This window comes from Nelumbo nucifera, chromosome 4 (assembly GCF_055504915.1).
Source record: "Nelumbo nucifera cultivar China Antique chromosome 4, China Antique-T2T, whole genome shotgun sequence".
Taxonomy (NCBI): domain Eukaryota; kingdom Viridiplantae; phylum Streptophyta; class Magnoliopsida; order Proteales; family Nelumbonaceae; genus Nelumbo; species Nelumbo nucifera.
This window is the reverse complement of record NC_142652.1, coordinates 23,291,902-23,306,846: the sequence shown is the minus strand read 5'-3', so window position 1 is coordinate 23,306,846 and position 14,945 is coordinate 23,291,902.

Genomic DNA, 14,945 nt, shown 5'->3' with positions numbered 1-14,945 from the left:
TCCCTTCATTTCCCTACATTTTCCTTCAAACCAAATATAACCTTTTTGTTCATTTATTTTTTGCGATTCTTTTTTTAAGCAAACATGTTGTAGAGGATGCAAGTAGGTTTGGGTGTGGGCGAGGCCATTCGTGGAGCTTATCTTATCCACATGTCCTAACTCAAACTTTGAGCATGAACAAGAATTAAGCCCAGAATCCTATTCCTAAACTTAAATTAAAATTTAGAACTATGACAGAATCAAGTTAGTAAAGATTGATTTTGAGCCATGTGTTAGATTTATTATGAAATTATTTATACGTGAGAGGTGCAACCATATATCTTGGGTTGTTTTGGGCCAATGTTGACCCAAACCCAACCTCATCTCAACATTGGGCTTATATTTTGTCTAGGCCCAAAAGTGGTATCCTTAAGCAGGGCCTTGGACTAGGTTGGGCCTCGCTGGCCTAAAGCTCAATCCTCCTTTATTTGCATCCTCGGCAATGGAATGCGCTACGCAAATGCAAAAATTGGCTTTCAGCTTTAACTCAGTAGACCGCGCCACCATCAAATGTTTAAATTCAGATTCTTTCATTTTCAATTTTCACTGTTTTCACTTTTTTTTTCCCTTCATTGAGAATAAAAATCTATTTAAAGACCTCATCTAAAAAAGCTTATTTGACCAAATGGTCCAGTGTGGCTCAATTAATATAATTCGTCTTAAATGTAGAAGCCGTTCCAAACCAGGGCCATAGTTTTGTCATCATTGGTGATAATGTCTAACCTGTGACCCATTGCGTGTGTTTGGAATTGTGAACGTTTATTGAATAAACGCTGTCATATAGGTGCAACTTCAGCATTTTTCCATTATGTGAATCCGTACACATACAGACATGCAAAAGTAAACTTCGGTTTATGTCTGACCCTACCGTTGGGGGAAGATTCATTTTAGCGCTTCCCCAACATATAGGCATTTATTCACTATTCTGGCGACGTGGTGTCTAATGGCCCTAATGGTGTTTAAATGTCAATAAATGGGTTCATCATTGATTTTCTCGATTTATCAAATAAATCAAGTACAAAACGTTTGGTCAATAAACATCCACAGTCTCAAACACATACCTAGTCAGACGGTCCAATAACTCAATCGGGCAATTCAAGAATTTGTTGATGAATAAGTCTATGTTTTTTAAGTAAATAGATCAGGAATTCAATGGATTCAAAAACTTAACCAAGTGACATATCAACCAATTCAACCGGTTGGGTCGACAAGGTCTGGATTTGGTTTGGGACTAGTCTCAGGCCAAGCCTAGACCTGGTTTGGAAATGGAAAAACCCAAGGCTTCAACTTCAAGCCAAGACTATTTGAACTTTGGAATTGGGTTGGTCCATGCATAAATAGGGGTGGAGCCAGCAATTTTTTTTTTTATCAAGAGACCAAAACCTAAACTGGGAGGAACCATTGGGGGTGGGGGAGTGGGGAGAGGGGAAAAATGTACATAGAAGAGTCTAATTTAAGTGGGGATTTTTGGGCCATAAGGGGGCCATAGCTTCCCTGAGTCCCCCCTAACTGCACCCCTGTGTCACGGGGGTAGTTCTACAGCGGAAGAAACCCGTGCGGCATCTAGGCCAAGGTAGGCCAGGACAAGCCTTTATGTACTTAGAGGCTAGGAGTTGACGATGGGATGGCTCCACCAACGTCAGTAGCACTGGATCATGACCTCAAGTCCAATGGCTGGGGCACTCTCCTGGCTCAGACCGGTCCATGGGAGGCGCCGCTTACGTGCTAAAGGGGGACAACCATAATGCAAGGCGACTATGCGCCGATGAGGTGACATGGCACCGATGTGAGGGGTCTCCTGTATGCCGATGATGATAGGCACCTGTGTGCCATGATGACAAGCAACCGCTTGGGCCGAAACACACCCGTGCGCTAGAGGCAACGGGATAGCTCACTCAGCTTGGGCAAGGGGATGGTGTGGTGAAGGGTCATGCTTGAGCAAAGCCCGCATGCCAAGCCTCCCTTGAGTATCGGTAGCGCAGTGCCGGTCCAACACTGTCCCCATGAGCAAGTGTAAGCCCATGAGGAACCCTGGTAGCCATGCTAGCCGTTAACCAGGGCCGCCCCGCAAGGGGATGATGGTCTAGGAGTGCCAAGGTTAGGCACCCAAGGAGATCGGCCACCCCTCCTCAAAGAGTATGTTAAGCTTTTGGTGGTTTGCCTGAAGATGACATCAGTTCTCCCAAAAATCTTACAGGAAAAAATGACGATGATGTCCCTAACGTAAGCCTGCCAAGCGTAGGCAAGGCTAAGCCAGTGTCAAACCGTCACAGGCTCCCCCACTCAATCCATTGTTGACCTCGACAATGGTCTTCATGTGAATGGGCGTCTGAGTCCCACGCCATCCACTTCTTCCTGCCAGTTCGAGGGCTCGTCTGGCTAGCCCAGGTTTTGCCTATGTTGGTGTCCATTTATGGGGACGGAACCATTTCACCATGCCGGCCTGCCTGGACTTCGCCCCCCTGTGTTGAGGTTACTCAAACCGCGCAATGGCTATGTCGTTAAACTATGAAAGAAGGGCCCTCGAAGAAATGTGTGTGGTGCTTCGCGGAGGTCCGCCCCATGTATCATCTTACCTCAAGGCACAATCGTCTTCTTGGTAGCTTTTCAGTTATGCTACCGAACACGCTGATAGGTCTACTCCTCATCTTGGTGATGACTTGGGTACTCTTTCACCATGCTGGCCTGTAGATTTCACCTCGCCGATTCGGGTTACTCAAACCTAGCCATGGCTTATGCTCTCTTGGCCCTCAAAACTACGCTTCGCCTCGCCGATTCGGGCTACCTCTTCACTCTGAGGGGGCCCCACTGCTGCTGCCTCAAGGAGACCTGACCGCTTCAAACGCGAGTGTGGCAACTTTTAACCATGAGCTGCCGAACATGCACTCGCCTGGTGATGCGCTTTCGCTGCTGCAAGTGATCCACCTGAAAACTGAGCATGTCCACCTGAATACAATCCCGATGCAGGGCCGCCATGCTCCAACGGCCAGCGTAACCACATTCCTAACAAGGCTCACACGTCTGCCCCCGCATGAGGACAACAACCAATGCGTCTGCACTCACAAGGGAAGCTGTTTTAGGGTCATTGGAATGGGAACGTGAGCAATGAATGGCCCCTTGCTAGGCCGGATAAGCAATCTGCTCAGACAGTGTACCCACATTCCTATCAAGGCTCACGCGTCTGCCCCCGCATGAGGACAACAACCAATGCGTCTGCCCCCGCAAGGGAAGCTGTTTTAGTGTCATTGGAATGGGGACATGAGCAATGAATGGACTCTTACCAGGCCTGATCTGAATTTTGCTCGATCCTGGGTGGAAGTGCCTAGGGACCGCACCCCACAAAATGCTGCTTGACGAAATGACCGCTTCAACTGGCTCTGGGCTAATCTGCTGAAAACCAACTGCGGCAGCAATTGGTCAACTTGCTCTGATACCAACTGTCACGGGGGTAGTTCTACAACGGAAGAAACCCGTGCGGCGTCCAGGCCAAAGTAGGCCAGGACAAGCCTTTATGCGCTTAGAGGCTAGGAGTTGCCCGATGGGATGGCTCCACCAACGTCAGTAGCACTGGATCATGACCTCAAGTCCAATGGCCGGGGCACTCTCCTGGCTCAAACCGGTCCATGGGAGGCGCTGCTTACGTGCTAAAGGGGGACAACCATAATGCAAGGCGACTATGCGCCGATGAGGTGACATGGCACTGATGTGAGGGGTCTCCTGTATGCCGATGATGACAGGCACCTGTGTGCCATGATGATAGGCAACCGCTTGGGCCGAAACACACCCATGCGCTAAAGGCAACGGGATAGCTCACTCAGCTTGGGCAAGGGGATGTGGTGAAGGGTCATGCTTGAGCCAAGCCCCCATGCCAAGCCTCCCTTGAGTATCGGTAGCGCAGTGCCGGTCCAACACTGTCCCCTTGAGCAAGTGTGCGCCCATGAGGAACCCTGGTAGCCATGCTAGCCGTTAACCAGGGCCGCCCCGCAAGGGGATGATGGTCTAGGAGTGCCAAGGTTAGGCACCCAAGGAGATCGACCACCCCTCCTCAAAGAGTACGTTAAGCTTTTGGTGGTTTGCCTGAAGATGACATCAGTTCTCCCAAAAATCTTACAGGAAAAATGACGATGATGTCCCTAACGTAAGCCTGCCAAGCGTAGGCAAGGCTAAGCCTGTGTCAGACCGTCACAGGCTCCCCCACTCAATCCATTGTCGACCTCGACAATGGTCTTCATGTGAATGGGCGTCTGAGTCCCGCGCCATCCACTTCTTCTTGCCAGTTCCAGGGCTCGTCTAGCTAGCCCGGGTTTTGCCTATGTTGGTGTCCATTTATGGGGACGGGACCATTTCACCATGCCGACCTGCCTGGACTTCGCCCCCCAGTGTTGAGGTTACTGAAACCGCGCAATGGCTATGCCGTTGAACTATGAAAGAAGGGCCCTCGAAGAAATGTGTGTGGTGCTTCGCGGAGGTCCGCCCCATGTATCATCTTACCTCAAGGCTCAATCGTCTTCTTGGTAGCTTTTCAGTTATGCTACCGAACACGCTGATAGGTCTACTCCTCATCTTGGCGATGACTTGGGTACTCTTTCACCATGCTGGCCTACAGACTTCACCTCGCCGATTCGGGTTACTCAAACCTAGCCATGGCTTATGCTCTCTTGGCCCTCGAAACTACGCTTCGCCTCGCCGACTCGGGCTACCTCTTCACTCCGAGGGGGCCCCACTTCTGCTGCCTTAAGGAGACCTGACCGCTTCAAACGCGAGTGTGGCAACTTTTACCCATGAGCTGCCGAACATGCACTCGCCTGGTGGGTTGTATAAGGCAATATCCAAAAATCACCGATTTCTAGATAATGAGGAAAGAAAGACTTATCATTGATGACAAACATCACCAAAAATTATAAGAATTTTTTTGTCAGATCAGACCCTAGTGGGTTGTATAAGGTAATATCCGAATTTGGGGGAATGTAATGGACCATTCTCAATCAATTAGAACTTTATGGATAGAAAGTTCTTTTATATAAACGTATTTTTATATATGTATAAAAGATTCTTCATTGAAAATTCTGAATGACTCTTATATATATAAAACAAACATAAGGAATTTTATATATCTTATTTGCCACCAGTTTTTGGGTCGATGGTTTGATTTTCTGGGTTGAACGGACTGCCCGTTTTGACAATAAAAATTACAAGAAAAAAATTACGGAACCGTTTTGACCAATGGTTTTTTGGTTGACGGTTCATATATATATATATATATATATATATATATATATATATATAACAAACATAAGGAATTTTATATATCTTATCTACCACCGGTTTTTACTGCCCGTTTTGATAATAAAAATTACAAGCAAAAAATTGAGTGTATGAGGTTCATTAAGCAGTATCATATGTGTTATGTCATCCGAGCATGTGACTCATACGACCTAAAAATAGAACCGTTTTGGCCACCGGTTTTTAGGTCGATGATTCGACTGTCTGGTTCGAACAAACAACTTGTTCTAAGAACAAAAATTAAAAAAAATAAAATAAAAAATGACCAAAAACCATTAATTGGGTCGACGATTCAATCGCTCAGGTCAATTGGTCGTTGACCGATTAACAACTTTTAGCTAGAGACGGGGATTAGGGTAAAATAGAACCGATTACCTGGACGGTTCCCAATTAAAAAAATAAAAAAATGGTAGTTCGAACGAACGACCCGTTCTGACAACAAAAATTACAAGCAAAAAATTGAGTGTGTGAGGTCTATTAAGCTGTATCATACATGTTATGTCATTCGAGTGTGTGACTCATACGACCCGAAAATAGATACGTTTTGGGCATTGATTTTCAATTGACGGTTCAACCGTCCAGTTTGAACGGATGGCCCATTTTGACAAAAAAATAAAAATAAATAAAAAACAGCCAAAAACCACTAAACAGGTCGACGGTTCGACTCCCCGGGTTAATGGGTCATTGATTGATTCAACAGTTGGCCAGGGACCATGATTGGGATAAAACAGAACCGGTTGCCTAGATGGTTCCCAATTGAAAAAAATAAAAAATGGCAAAAAACCATTGAACGGGTCAACAGGTCGATGGTTTGAATGCCCGAGTCGATGGGTCGTTGAGCGGTTCAACGTTTTCTGGCCAAGGACCTGGATTGGGGTAAAATGGAACCGATTGCCCGGATGGTTCTCGAGCCAAATTGTCCGTCCATCCAGATCAATGATAGGATTACCCTTAGCCAACTTCCGCCCAATGCGATAGGAACCATTGTGGCGATGCTAGTGGTGGCTCGGCTCCAGGGGTGGAGCTAACGCTGAAGCTCTTTCGAGCGGTCTTCGTGTTGAGGAAGCACTCTTCCGAAGCTGGTGTCTTCTACTTCCAACCCCGCAAGTCCATGCCCGTATATAACCCCTCTTCCATGCACAACTGGAAGAGTAGATATTTCTTTTTGTCATGTCCCGAGGGCTAGTCCTCCAAGTCGGGGTGAGGAGAGGCCAGCTTGTCTGTGAAGAAAAGTGTCCCCTTGCTTACGAGTAAGGAAAGTTACGATCTTGCGTGGCTACTCAACCTGGGGAGAGTCCGAGCCCAACCCTTGGTGGTGGAGGAGATCCCATTGGTTTTCGTGGGACTCAGCCCTGCCCCCCTCAGTAGGATAGGCCATGCAACTCCTTTCCACGTTTTCCTCCCCTTCGTCTTTGTGTAATGGTACTAACTGTTGTTTTATGCTAGCTCAGAAGGAGAAGGCATTGGCCCTTACGAGGGGGGGGGGGGGGTCTTCCCACCAGGTCCCTGCCAAAGGGACGAGAGCATAGGACCCTGCGAAAGGGAATTCTTCAACAGCTCCCCCGTGTTAGGAGCATGGCGGAGGGGTGGCCGATGCGAAGCTTCCACGATTGGGTCGGGGCTTGCCTCGCCTACCACCCTTCTTAAGCGTTGACTTAGGCAAGGCCGAAGAGGCCTGTGATGGGGGGAGGCTGAAGCGGAGCATGAGGCTTGCCTAGATCTCCTCCCTTCGAGTAAATAGCAAGATGACCTGTCGAAGTGAGAGTGGGGCCGAGGCTGAGGCTCGCTTATCTCACAATGTTCTAAGTATTGGTTTCAGCGAGGCTGAAGTGGCCTACCGTATTAAGGGGTGGCCGAGACAAAGTTGAGGCTCGTCTGGCTCTGTGGGGCCTAGGCAGAGTCGAGGCTCGCCTATCTCCCTTATCCCTGCACATTATCTTCGATGAGGCCGAGGTGGCCTGCCCTATTGGGGAGTGGTTGAGACAGAGATGAGGCACGTCTAACTCCGTGGGGCCTAGGTAGAGCCAAGGCTTGCCTGGCTCCCGTATCCCTTGCACATCAGCTTCGGCGAGGTCAAGGAGGCCTGCCCTATTGGGGGGTGGCTGAGAAAGAGCTGAGGCTCGTCTGGCTTCTTGGAGCCTTGGCAGAGTCGAAGCTCGCCTGGCTCCCATATCCCTATGTACTTGTTTCAACGAGGTCGAGCACAACGTTCTGAGGAGTCTATCTTCCTTTGCTAGTAGAGCTAAGTGTGAAAGTTTAGGAGGCTAGCCGCCATCGAGGTGGGGCACTGTGGCACATGAGGCCCTTGGCCGGCCTGGTGTATTCTGATGCATTAAGTCATAGTTAAGGTGTTGGTTACTTATTTGCTAAGTCTTGGCGTCGATCAAGCGAGGGGGTACAGTCTTCGGAGGCGGCCATATGCCCCTGCTAGTCGCGAGACCGAGGAGGAACTTAGTAGGTACACGCACTAATCATTGATCTGGAGAAGAACTTTGCTTCATTCATCCAATAGTTTCAAAAAGATATTACAAAAATATATAGTACATCTAGAGATTCTCCGAGTTCCATGTCCGAAGTACAAGTCTTCCATCTAGGTGTTCTAGGTGAAAAGTGTCGGGGCCGACAACTCGCTTGATTTTGCAGGGGCCTTTCCAGTTGGGGCCTAGCTTCCCTACTCCTGGTTCGAGGACCATGGCTTTTCTGAGGACAAGGTCTCCTTAATAATGTCTTTCTCTTACCCTGGAGTTATAGTAGTGGGCCATTCACTGCTGGTAAGCAGCTACCTTTATCTGTGCTTGCTCTCGGGATTCTTCCAATAGATCTAAGTTTGCTCGGAGGGCATCATCATTCTCGGATTTGTTATACACCTCAATTTGGAGTGTCGGATGGCCGATCTCTGCTGGGATTACTGCTTCTGTGCCATGTGTTAAGCCAAATGGAGTTTCTCCCATGACTGTACACTATTAAGTTCTTCAGCCCATAGGCCTTTAGCTCGGTCCAATATGGTCTTCAGCCCCTCCAGTATTGTTCTGTTGGTGACTTCGGGTAGGCCATTGGTTTGAGGATAGCCTCCCGAGGTGTATTGTTGCCTGATACCGAAAGAGGCGCACCACTCCTGTAACTTGGAGTCATCAAATTGCTTCCCGTTGTCGGTGACCAGCATGTAAGGTAGGCCAAAGCGACAGATAATGTTCATCCAAAAGAAATTTTGGATGGCTTGCGCCGTGATATCTGGCAAAGGCTCGGCCTCTACCCACTTGGTGAAATAGTCTAATGCAACAACGAGATACTTTTTGCCCCCGTTGTGGCCGGTTGGTGGCATAAGCTAGCGTGCCTCTAACATGGGTCACACTTTTGCACCAATCTAGTTGCATCCTTGTGGAGGGTAGGCCAGAAGTAGCCCTGTCTTATGGCTTTTGGGGCTAGGGCTCTCTCATCAAGATAATTACCGCAGATGCCCTCATGAATTTTTTGTAGCACATAGTTGCCTTCCTCCGGGTGAAGGCATCAGAGGTAGGGCAAGGTGAAGGATCTTCAGTACAGTTTCCCTTCTAAAAGGGTGTAGTGGGCTACCTGTTGTCTAAGTCGCTGTCTCATTTCCGTCTTCGAGCAGTCGTCCAGTTGATAGGAAGTTGACGATGGGATCCATCCATGAAGGTTCGGCCTCTATTGGGAGTACTCGAGTTTCTTCAATGGAGGGCCAAAGCAGCTCCTTGATTTGCATGGTTCAGCCAAGGGATCTGCTCGAGGTACTTGCCAACTTGGAGAGGGCGTCAACTCGTGCGTTCTCGGCTCACGGGACCCGTTGCAAGGAGAAATGTTGGAAGTGGCGGGCTAGATCTTGGACTTCGGCGAGGTTCTTGGACATACTTTGTTCCCTGGCGTCGTATTTTCCGTTCACTCGATTCACCACCAGCTAAGAGTCACTGAAGGCTTCGACGTATGAGGAGTCGAGGCCCCTAGCAAGCTGCAAACCAGCGAGGAGGGCCCCATACTTGGCTTCTTTGTTTGATGTTGGGAAGTCGAACCTTAGCGCATACTCCAGGACATCATCATCTGGGGTGAAGATGAGGTTCGCTTCACTTCCTTTAGCATTGGACGAACCATCGACAAAGAGCTTCCATCGAGGTTGAGCCTCGTCATCCACATGATCCCCCTCAGCATTTTCTGGGGGCTGGCGAAGGACTCGATTGAAGGTTCATTCTACTATGAAATCTGTTAATGTTTGTGCTTTGATCACGAGTCTCGGCCTGTACTGGATGTCAAACTCAGATAGCTCGATGGCCCACCTCGGCAGGCATCCCGAGACCTTAGGTTTGGCGAGGACAACCTTGAGGGGCTGGTTCGTCAGGACCACTACAGTGTGGGCTTGAAAGTACAGTCGAAGCTTCTTTGCTGAAACCACGAGGGTGAGAGCCAACTTCTCTACCTCGGGATACCTAGTTTTGGCATCACAGAGGACCTTGTTGGCATAGTAAACTGGCTTCTGCACACCATCATCCTTGATGACGACTGAACTGACTGCCTCATCTCTAGCCGAGAGGTATAGGTACAAGGTTTCCCTTTCGGCCGGCCGGGTGAGGAGGGGAGGCGAAGTAAGGTACGTCTTGAGCTCGTCAAAGGCGCGCTTGCACTCCTCTGTCCATTGAAACTCTTTCAGCTTCTTGATGGTACGGAAGAAGGGTAAGCAGCAGTTGGCTGACTTTGACATGAAGCGATTGAGGGCTGCTATTCGGCCGATGAGTTTTGGGGTCTCTTTCACCGTCTAGGGGGGTGCCATGTCTACTATGACCTGTATCTTTTCAAGATTAGCCTCAATGCCTCTCTGAGTGACGACGGAATCTAAGAATTTTCCTAATGTGACGCTGAAGGCAACTTGTTGGGGTTTAGATTCATATTGTACTTCCGTAAGGTGTCGAAGGTTTTGGCTAGGTCTATGATGTGGGCCCCGACCTTCAGCTCTTCACTACCATGTCATCTACATAGGCTTTGACGTTACTCTCCATCTGCTCTTTAAACACCTTGTTAATAAGGCGCCGGTAGGTGATCCCATCATTCTTGAGGCCGAAGGGCATCACACGGTAGTAGTATGTGCCATGTTCAATGATGAACGAGGTCTTCTTTTCATCTTTTGAGTGCATATTTATCTTATTGTATCCAGAGAAGGCATCCACGAAGTTAAGTAGCTCGTACCCTGCAGTGGCGTCAATGAGGTGGTCTATCCTCAGGAAAGGAAAACTGTCCTTAGGGCAGGCTCGATTAAAGTCTGTGAAATCAATATAGACCCGCCATCTTCCATTTACTTTCTTTACCATGACCACATTTGACAACCAGTTAGGGTAGTGTACCTCTCAGATGAAGCTGGCATCAAACAACTTTTTAACTTCCTCCTCTATGGCCTTCCAACGTTCCATTGCAAAGTTCCTCTTCTTTTGCTGAACTGCCCTAGAGCTCAGGTCCATGCTCAGCTTGTGTGTAATGACTGAGAGGTTATCCTGGGCATGTGAATGGCGGACCAAGCAAAGATGTCGGCATTGAGTCTGAGGAAACTTACCAGTTCGGATAGGCTCTTGGCGGGAAGGTTGGACCCGACGCAGATTATCTTGTTGGGCTCGTCCTCGTCCAGGGGGACCGAGACGAGGTCCTTGGCCGGCTGGCCTTGGCTTTCTGGCTCCTCCCTGAGGTCGGCCCCTCTAGTGGCAGAGCTTCTTTATTCTTGCCCTTCAGTGCTATCACATAGCACTAACAGGCAGCATGCTGGTCCCCATGAATAACTCCGACACCGTGCTCGGTGGGGAACTTCAAGGCGAGGTAGTAGGAAGAGATGGCTACCCGGAGTGCGTGAAGAGTTGGTCTCCCTTGATGGTGTTGCAGGGTGAGCCGATCTTCATGACTAGCAACTATATCTTCCTTGTCACTTGCTGGGGCTCCGTCCCTACTATGACTGGTAGAGAGATCTTGCCCTCTATTTTGACGATTCTACCGGAGAAGCTGACTAGTGGGGCATCATCTGGTTGGACGCACTATAGAGCTATCTTCATCTTTTCAAAAGCTTCGTAGAAAAGGATGTCGGCTGAGGAGCCACTATCAACAAGGATCCTTTTGACTACGAAATTTGCAATGACAGCCGAAACCACCAATGCGACATCATGGGGAACTGCTACCCCCTTTAGGTCCTTGTCCATGAAGGAGAGGGGCTCTTACTTCTGCTTCTTGGGGGCCAGCCCCTGGATGTTCAGTTGTCTGGCGTAGGCTTTGCGAGCCAAGGCCAAGGCTCTACCCGAGGTCGTGCCTCCCACTATGACGTCGATGATACCTGTTGCTTGTTGGTGTTGTTGTTGCTGTTGGGAGGACAAGGTGCTGGCCTCGCCTCCGACGTACTGCTCGAGGTGGCCCCGACGAATGAAGGACTCTATCTCGTTTTTGAGATCATTGTCGTAGCCGGTACCTCGGTGGAACTTGTAGTATTTTTTGGGGTTCCCCTGGCGGGGGTTTCTTTTTCAACTTTTCAAGCCACTTAATAAATTTCTCCTACCTGATTTGCATTAGAATCTATGTACGGGTGGAGTTGAGTGGCGTGTACTGATTATAAGCCAAGGCCGAGGCCGGTGGCTTCCTGTTGTGGTTGTTGTTGCTACGGCAATGGTTTCTGTTCTTCATCTTTTTGTTCGGGGCTCCGTCTCAATGCTCTGTGCCTCTCTCATGGGCGTCCGTAGCCGAAGCCTCTTTGACGACAATGTATTTCTATGCCCTTTGTAGGGACTCCAGCTTCGTCATCGGATGGCTTCTGAAAACGAAGCACTTGAGAGTCGAGCCAGGGAGGAGCCCGCTGATAGTGGCATGCATAGAGACCATGGGGTCAAGGTCATGGACCTCGAATTCTTTTTTGAAGCAGTTGATGTATGATGGCAAACTTTCTCCTCACTTCTGCTTGACAGTCATCAACGAGACAACGCTTTTCTAGGGGCGCTGACTGTTGATGAAGCGGGCAAGGAACATGCTGGAAAACCGCTCCCATGAGGTGATGGATTGAGGTGGGAGGCTAGAAAACCTCCGCCGAGCGGCTCCCTTGAAGGTCGCTTGGAAAGTCTGGCACGTCAAGGCATTGGAGTATCCATACAGGATCATGAGTGCCCTGAAGCTCTCCATGTGGTTGTCCGGGTCTGTGTTCTCATCGTACATCTCCAAGGTGGGAGCCTTGAAATTTGGGGTAGAGGCTCGATGACTATATCAGGGGAGAAGGCATCCATTCTCCCATGGGAATTGCTCTGTCCGGCTGAGGTATCCGTTCAGCCGTCCTTAACTTGCCGAAGCTCAACTTTGACAGCGCCAAGCTCGGCTCAGAGTTCGGAGAACATGGGTTTGGGCATGGCCCGTGCGCCGTCCCGTTCTATATTGGCATGATGGTGATCGGTGCAGACTCTGGAGTGCTCAAAGTTGAGACCGCATGCTTTGTGCTTAGCGCAATGGTTGTTCAGGACGTCCCAGGGGTCTGAGACGTGAGGGGAAGAGGCTCAACGCTGGCCCTTGGCTCTGGAGTGGGCGCTGGGGCGATCGTGGTTTCCACCTTCGTCCCTCGGCTTTGCCCTTCGGCGTCGGTGATGCTGCTCGAAGGGCTGGCGGCTATCCTTCGATTGTTCCAGTTCTTCCTCCTTTCGGCTAGGAGGCCTGGAGTTGTCCCCCCTTCGGCTGGGAGGTCCGGAGGTCTAGGAGAGCGGGTCAACTAGACAACTACTACCAGACTCAGAAGGCACGGTCCGCTGCGCGTGGTCGAGGTTGGAGACCGATTAGCTAGTGGACCCATGCCGGCTCAGCTGTGTGGACTCCCTGGCGAGGCGGTCACCCTAGGGACGACCTCTTGCTTGGTGGTAGTTCTACTTGACTCGTTGTGCCAAGTACTCCAGGCAGTCGAGCACGGCCTGGAACTGCTCTTTAGTGACAAGATTTTGTGTGTTCCTTGTTCTTCGTACCATGTTGGTTGGTTGGAGCTTAGGGACCTGATAGGTTGTCAAAGTTCTTTTTAAGTAACATCTTAGCAATGTTTTCCACAGATGGCACCAATTGTTGATGCTCAGATTGGCCAATGACAAAAAGTAATTTCGTCCCCAGGCTATGGAGGCTGACCGAAGGCTTCGAGGGTTCAGAGAGGTTGCTGCCGAGGTGGAAGTATATGTTGGCTGAGGCGAAGGGAGCTCTGAGCACTGCAGAAGCCAAAGGTGGGTGACTGAGGTATTACAAGACATAATACGTTAGAGGCCCTGGGTGAGAACCCGAGGCAGAGTCTCCGACGATCAAGTTAGTACAGGGTATGGAGAGGGGAACCAGAGTAGGGTTTATGAGCCCAGTTCCAAATTCAGACTGTAAATTGTATTTGATCTCTGTACCTGGAGGGGACACCCCTATTTATACTTGAACTGCATAGAGGTAGATGGAGATGAATGTCTGAGATGGGTGTCGTATGAGGGCAGTCAAAGAACTTTGTGGGGACGCATGAACGCCCCACAATTGGCTCCATACGAGGAGAGTAAGATATCCCCTACTGTAACAGATCTCCTTCCCAAATCTGGTGCTCAGAGGCTGGGCCTCCCAACCTCAAATCGGCTGAGTTGGATCACCCCACATCAAAACCATTATATTACAATTCCAATCCTTCGCAGGCCTCCGCTAGTTAGTTTTGATGAACATATATGAGTGAATTGTAAGAGTCTTTATTCGTAAAATTATTATTGACGTTTAGATTAACAAACCACATGCACACATGTGTATTTACCATGATCATTCCTAACTGAAGGAATTTGAACCACATGCACACATGTGTATTTACCAAGATCATTCTAACAAGGGGATTTGGTTGAATATCTTGGGCCTAGCTCCGGTTATGGCCCACCAGTTAGGTGATTGTCAATTGAAAGGTAGCATTTGCCGTTGATGAAACACATGTTAAATAATTGAATCTTGCCCTTAAGCGGTAAAGCAACATGTCTCCCATCATATACTGTTTTAAGCATTTAATATATTCTGTTTAAAAAAGATAAAATGCAATGAAATTGCATAGGAGCACAGCCTTAATTTAAATTATTGGTGTCCGATGTAAGTAATGTTTATCATCATTAAAAAACCTAAGAACTTAAGAGGGTCGCTTTGCTTATGTACATATCATAAAATTGCTAGTTCAAATCTGGAAAAAAAAATGAATCAGTAACTTTCTCTGGAAAACATAAAATAACAATCAGATTGTTCTATAGTTTTATGTGCAAGACTGATTATCATGGGTGAGAATTAAAAAAATTTAGGAAAAAAAAAACAAGGGAATGAATGGAGTAACGTGTTAAACACATAATACTCCAAATAGTAGCGCGGATGATCTTGACCCCAACCCATTTGATCCACCTAACTTATCTACTTTGGAATCCATTTATACCCATCTAATTTATTAGTGGGTTAATATGGGTCGAATAACCCATTAGGGTCAATAGAAAATGGGTGAGAGTGGGTTGGGTAGAGGGTACCTATTAGGTTCAGGATGGGTTGGGTCAAAGTAAGCTTTGTCTGATATCTATACTCGACATATCTCAAAAAAATAACAGTTGAAGTGGCTCAAACTCAAACCTCTTAGAGCATTC